Source organism: Dipodomys merriami, unplaced genomic scaffold (genome assembly GCF_024711535.1).
Source record: "Dipodomys merriami isolate MVZ:Mamm:240054 unplaced genomic scaffold, mDipMer1.0.p SCAF_29, whole genome shotgun sequence".
NCBI classification, from domain to species: Eukaryota; Metazoa; Chordata; class Mammalia; order Rodentia; family Heteromyidae; genus Dipodomys; species Dipodomys merriami.
The window spans coordinates 4,313,908-4,321,299 of record NW_027204381.1 but is presented as its reverse complement, the minus strand read 5'-3'; positions in this window follow the sequence as shown (position 1 = coordinate 4,321,299).

Below are 7,392 nucleotides of genomic sequence, written 5' to 3'. Positions count from 1 at the left end.
GTGACCACATTCAGAATCAGCCATGACTGATATCACTGATTAAGCATGTGATAGTCTGCAGCTATTCTTCAAGACCATCTGGATTTTGCAAAAGCCAGAAAGGAAGTTAAATGGAGATGTGGGTAGAATCACACCCCTGGCTCTATTCTAATAGTAGAATAGATTCATAGAACAGTCTGAAATTCCTCTAGGATATTGGGTTTGCTTTTGAGTTCCTCATTTGGCAAAAGAGGTATGTGGTGGAAAGTTCTAACTACTTGTTACTTACTATTCTCTTCTGGCCACAGTTAAGCCAGTATAAGTATTCTACTAGCTATTAAATATATCTTTTCCCTGAGGCTGGGAACACAAAAAATGGTCCATGATCCCATTCTGCTTAGACCAAAACTTAATCTTACTCATTAGTAAACTAAGATGGCATTTCAGGGTCTATGATTAAGGTTGAGTCCTCCTCCTCCTCCTCCTCCTCCTCCTCCTCCTCCTCCTCCTCCTCCTCCTCCTCCTCCTCCTCTCCTCCTCCTCCCTTCCTTATTTTCTTTCTCTCTCTCTCTTTCTCTCTCTCTTTCTCTCTCTCTCTCTCTCTTTCTTTCTTTCTTTCTTTCTTTCTTTCTTTCTTTCTTTCTTTTCTTTCTTTCTTTCTTTCTTTCTTTCTTTTCTTTCTTTTCTTTCTTGGTACTAGGGCTTGAATTCAGGGCTTCTTCATGCTCTCCCTTAGCTTTTGGCTCAAAACTCTCCCTCTACCACTTCAGCTAACATCTCCACTTTCAACTTTTTCCTGGTTAATTAGAGATAAGATTAACTTGAATTTGTCTTCCTGGATTGGTTTTGAATTGTGATCCTCAGCTCTCAGCCACCTGAGTAGCTATAATTTCAGGCATGAGCCACCGCTCCTGGCTCAATTCTCCCCTCCCCTCCCCTCTCCTCTCCTCGCCTCGCCTCTCCTCTCCTCACCTCTCCTCGCCTCTCCTCTCCTCCCCTCCCCTCCCCTCTCCTCTCCTCTCCTCTCCTCTCCTCTCCTCTCCTCTCCTCGCCTCTTCTCGCCTCTCCTCGCCTCTCCTCGCCTCTCCTCGCCTCTCCTCGCCTCTCCTCGCCTCTCCTCTCCTCTCTCCTCTCCTCTCCTCTCCTCTCCTCGCCTCTCTTCGCCTCTCCTCTCCTCACCTCTCCTCTCCTCTCATCTCATCTCCTCTCCTCTGCTCTCCTCTCCCCTCCCCTCCCCTCCTTTTCTCTCCTCTCCTCTCTTCCCTTCCCTTCCCCTTCCCTCCCCTCCCTCCCCTCCCCTCCTCTTCCCTTCTTTTCCCTTCCCTTCCTTTCTTTTTGTCTTTTCTTTTTTAGTACTGGGAATTGAACCTAGGAGGTTGCTCTTCCTAGGCAAACACTTTGTCACTGAGCTACATCCCAGCCTTTAATTCATTTCTTAATGCTTTGAAGGAGGGACTGTCCTCTGGTCCTTCAAAGGGGATATGACTGGCGATCAAGGTTACAGTAGATCATTTTCCCCATTCTTATCCCTTTCCTCTGCCTGTCTGTTCTGGCATTTCAGATTAACTGACTGTGGTTTACTATTGAGATTGGCCAATTTAGCTGACTGTTCATACTACTTTTCAAGCGCTCAAGCCATGACATTCAATCTTAATTCCCCATTGCGAACCCATTTCAATAAATTCGGCTTAATCAAGTCTTACATTGTATTCTTCTTGGTGTAACAACCTTAGAAACCTATAAAATACATACTCCCTACTCTGCTACTGATACAAAATACTGAAGTCCTACAGCTCTTTTGGCATAAAGTCCATCTCTTCTAGGCCTGACCCTAGCACTTTTTTCTCTCCTTTTTTTCTTTTTGTGCTGATACTAGCACTTGAACTCAAGGCCTGTGTGCTGTCTCTTAGGTTTTTTTTCACTCAAGACTAATACTCTACAAATTGAGCTACATCTCACTTTCTTGCTTTTTGGTGGTTAATTGGAGATAAGAGTCTCACAAACTGCTACCTGGCTGGCTTGGAACATAGATCCTAAGATCTCAGCCTCTTGAGTGTAGTAGCTAGGATTATAGGGGTGAGCCATGGGAGACTGGTAGGTCTTATATTTTAGGATTTCCACTAGGCTGGAATTTAGCTGGGTATGGAAGCAATCAGGGCTGGTAGAAGCAATGAGGCTAGTGGAAGTGAATCCTAAAGAAAATCACATTTTATTGTCAGGCAGCTGTCCAAAGGCCAGTAAAACTCCTCTTAAAGGTTTTAACGTTTGAATTCTAGTTTTATCCATATCTACACAACTGTCTTCATCTTGTATCTTGAAACTGAAGGAGTAAATATGACGAGTTTTCAACTTTGCAATTATTAAAATCATTTTCTAGACAGTTCTCATCCATCAGTCTAATGATACAAGGGGAAGGACACCTTTAGACCTATCACAGAGACTTTCTGCCTCCTCATCAGATTCTGGGTTGAGTAGTTAGGCTATTCAGTTTGTTCTTTTCCTTGTTTACTCTCTGTAGAGCCATCAAAAGCAGTCAGCTGACTTCCACAGTCTTTATAATCATTATTGTCACCATGGTGACTAAATACCACTGTCACTTTATTCCTCTTGCCCTTTACCTGAAATCATTCTTGTTATCACCAGTGCAAAATTATCATTGTTATTTCATCTGATGCTACCAATTGCCAGTATCCCATTTTTCTCCTGGTTAGGGGAGATTGGTTATGAGCTTCTTAAGACATGGAAGCAACAAAATATCTGAATAGTATTTTGAGAGTCTGTTCTGTAATATCCCTGTATGTAACTGCATTCTAGAAGAAAATATAGAGCATGCTCAAATGTGGGTAATTGAGGTGGGTTTGTAACCAAATGCAATTTTCTTGTATAAACAAATGAATCCACTATCTATCTTTTCTCTTTGGTGACACCAATACTGTTTGTTCAAGACTCCTTTTCCATGCACAGACTGTCTCACCAAAGTTAGTTTAAAAGACATTCAGGGGCTAGAGACATGGCTAAATAGTACAGCACCCTGCCTAGCAAGCACAAGGCCTTGAGTTCAAACCTCAACACCGTAAAACAAATAACAACAACAACAAAACTGCAAACAACCAAGACCCCACAAAACAATCTGTTGCCTTTTGGCTAGAGCTACCATCTTCTAGTAATTTCACCAAAGTACATGTTCTCTGTAGGCCTTTAAGGAAACTGGGAGTTGTTCCTTTGCCCATACACATGTGAATCTACAAGGAAGCTGAACTGTGGTCAGAGAATGGTCACTGTTCCAAAAGAAGTGCCCCACAACCATTACCAAGGCAAAATTGTGTCTATAATGTTGCCTTGCATGCTACTAGACTATGGTAGACCAAGAGGTTAGGTTAAGGCATGCTTTTGTTAAGATTTGTGTGTGTGTGTGTGTGTGTGTGTGTGATTCATATTAACCACTCTAAGAGCAATAGCTTCCTGAAATGCATTAAGGAAACCGAATGGAATAGGAAGCCAAAGAGAAAGGTTATACATAGGATTAACTGAAGTACCAGTGGCCACCCCAACTTTATCCTTCTCTCCCGCCTCCAACACTCCTCCCTCACCGCCCTGCCCCCAACCTCCAATCTCCTTTCCCCATAACTGAGAGCTAATGGGAAGGAGCCTGAACCGCTGGAACCTATTCGCTATGAATTCATGGTATAAAAGGTACGGAACAATCAATCCCTGGACTGTAAAAAAAAACAAAACAAAAAACAGAAACAACCAAACCACCACTCTGCTTTCTGTGTTAGAGGCTTTCCCTAATGTCTCATAATCCTGGGATGATCAGAAATGATTTTATTGAAGAATAGAGAACTGTGAAGCAGATTGCCTCTTATGAGAAGTTTTGTAGACTCTGGAGTTTCTGAGTGATTTCATGGGGTGTTTGTTGGGAACTCCTAATGTCATTTATTTTTAGGTCATGTTTCAAGGCAAAGAACTTTTTGATCTCTCCTCTGCAAGGTTAGAATCTTTGTCCTAAGGGGTATTTGGAGGAAGAGCATTGTCAGTCACTATAATTCACAGTTCAGTACATGTTGGAGTCATTTCATCCTCGTCTGTGGGTCTGGTATTTCTGCTCTCACAGGACCTGATATCTTGCAATTTAGAGATTATCCTATTCCCTCAGACTATACATCTCTAAATTTTTGCTAACCGAGGTAATAGAGAAAGGTTTGTTTTGCAAACAGCTTTTACTCAATTTTTTGACCCCCCCCCATTTAATTCTAGTTCTGGTAGTACCTAGTACTTGCTAAACCAATGCCTTTTGTGAATTTTGTGGTGCAAATTAGATTGATTGTCAGCCTTCCTCACTGTGAGTTTGGGATTTGGCTTTTCCTGTTCTGCTAGATAAACCTGGTTTTCAGCTCCTGAAATGTTATTGTCTTATTTCTTGTTGCCATAACCACGTTTAGGTGTTTCTTTTTTAAGAAATAATTTGTTGTTTTGTGTTTTGGATGGACACAAAATTAGATGCAGTTCTCCATGTCAATATAGAAGTTTCTAACTAAAAAGAGTGGTATTTCTCCAGGTGTAGTAGTGGCTTCAACCTGTAATCCCAGCTACTTGGGAAGTGGAGATCAGAGGTTTTTGGTCTGAGACTAGCTTAAGCAGAAAGAGGTTTGGGAGACTCCATCTCACCCAGTGACTGAGCACCATGGTCAGATGCCTGTTATTCCAGCTGTAGGGAAAGCACAATTGCTGAGCATAATGGCACCTGCCTATAATTCCCACTGACATGGAAGAAGCATAAGTAGGAAGTCTGCAACCCAGGCTGGCCTAAGAATAAAGTGAGAGTCTGCCTTGAAAGTAACTAACATAAAAAAGGGCTGGAGGCATGTTTCTAGAGGTAGAGTGTGTGCCTTGCAAGCCTAGCAAGCCAACTTCAATCTGGAGTACTGTTAGAAAAAAAAAAAGAAAAGCCAGGCACTGGTGGCTCCTGCCCGTAATCCTAGCTACTCAGGAGGCTGAGATCTGAGGATCGCGGTTCAAAGTCAGCCCGGACAGGAAAGTCTGTGAGACTCTTATCTACAATTAGCCACCAGAAAACCAGAAGTGGCGCTGTGGCTTAATTGGTAGAGCGCTTGCCTTGAGCTGAAGTGCTGAGGGACCGTGCCCAGGCGGAGAGTTCAAGCCCTGCGATCACTACAACCACTAACAACAAAAGAATACAATTTCAATTCTTAGGTGAATTAGTCAGTCTAATCAGGACACAGAAATGGTTAGGTGGAAGTTACAAGCAATGAGGAAATGTAAAGAAAACCAAAAATACAGGAGGAGATCACATAGTCTCTAAGAGGACTTCCTCACAGCTGACCTCAGCTGTGACTGGACTGTAGACTGGATCTAGGGTTAGGAATTTTTCAGTATCAAGTACTCAGACTCCCAAAGGCTGCTGTTCTCACCATGGAGACAGCCCACTTCCAGTCTATTGAAAATGTATTTGTATTCGGTACTTCAGCTGTTTTTGTCTGGCCATCTCTAAGTCCATTTTATGTTTGTCATTATCTTAAGTCATTCTTTCTGTAGTCACTTTGCAGTCACCTTGGGCTCTAGGAAAGGCAGGTCTGATCAATAACCTGTTCATGACAAAGGTCTAAAACTACCCTTAAAGAATAACAGAGCTGAGCTAAGCAGATCACTCTCAAATGAAGATAATTGCCTATAATGATCAGGCTGCACCCTCGAGCTGGAGAAATCATCTCAGGAATCTAGAAATGAGATAATGACCAGTCAGGCCACAACTCTAGCAGGGCACCTTTGCTCTGTGCCCTTAATTCTTTTTCTTTTTAAAAATAACACTCATGTCTTTATGCTGAAGGTGAAGTGTTGTCTTCTGGTGGCATCATGCCATGTATCCTCCTTTCTGTGCTATATTTCTTTCTTAATACTTTCCTATCACATTCACTACAGTCTTGTCTTGCTTAAATTCTTCTCTTTGTGGAGACAAGGATTGAGGGTGATGAGCTGCAGCTGACTTTCTGGTAACAAAAATCATGGTAATACTTGAAATAAAAGTTTAAAGAATTGGGCAGGCTGGGTACTGGTGGCTCATGCCTATAATATTAGCTACTCAGGATGATGAGATCTGAGGAACCTGTGGTTTGTAACTAATCCCTCCAGAAAACTCTGAGAATCTTACATCCAATTAGCCACCGAAAACCCAGAAGTGGAGCTGTGGCTCAAGTGGTAGAGCGCTAGCCTTGAGTAAAAGGACCAGACCTAGACCCTGAGTTCAAGTCTTAGTACACACACCAAATTGGGTGACTAAAATTGCTAGAACCACCGTTAGCAATAGAGATTGCAGGAAAAGCTACCATTCATCTTTGGAGGGACAAAGGAAGAAATTAGAATTACTGAAACTTTCTTAGAAAGGGGATTGTTGAGGATGAAAAGAAATGGTATAGTGTATAAGGGACTTGGATTTTAGCTAGCATGCAGGTCTTCAGTAGCACTAAGATGGTGAGAGGAGAAACGGTATTGGAGCTGGAGGGAGATTACAGAATGGCTTCTGCAACCTTCATATATAGCATTGGATTTGAGTGGAAAGGATCACTTGAATCTTTGTTGTATAGCTTGACAACTGTAAGTTCTAGGAAGGGCAATGAGATGTCAGAAAGCACCTGTCTGAGCCTAAGGATCTAAGTGTTTAGAGGACAACACTCATCATGGAGTAATATGGGTCTGGTCTGAGCTCTGCAGGACTGAGCCGCTCCAGCTTGTTACTGGACTTTGGGGATCAATGGCTGGATAATTGTGACTTAAAGAGAGATAAATCCTAGAACCAAAACAGGGACAGCTGGAATCAGGATGAGCTAGGGTATCACCTCAGACTTCAGAACTAGGCTTTATCACTGGAGCAGAACACGGTAATGCTAGTTAAATGGTTAAAACTGTTTTCTTTTTTATCAAGAAGGGAAATGAATCCATATGTTTCCTTTGTGAATTCTGAGCATCTTGGATAATCACAGGTAGGGAGGCCTCAAAAAGGAGAGACTGTGCTGGGTGCCAGTGGCTCATGCTTGTAATCCTAGTTATTCAGGAGGCTGAGAGCTGAGGATTAGGGCCCAGGTAGGAAAGTCTGTAAGCCTCTTCTCCAATTAGCTACCAAAAAGTCTTAAGTGGAATTGTAGCTCAAGTGGCAGAGTGCCATCTTGAGCAAAAAAGCTTTGGGACAGCACCCAGGCATGAGTTCATATTCCAGGACCAGGAAAGGGTGGTGGGAGGGAGAGTGGGAGGGAGAGGAAGAGAAGGAGAGGAAAAGTGTGTGTGTGGGGAGTGGGGAGAGAAACAAAAAGGGACAGAGAGAGGGACAGAGAGGAGGAAAGAAAGAAAGAAAGAAAGGGACAGAGAGGGACAGAAAGAGGGACAGAGATAGAGAGGAGA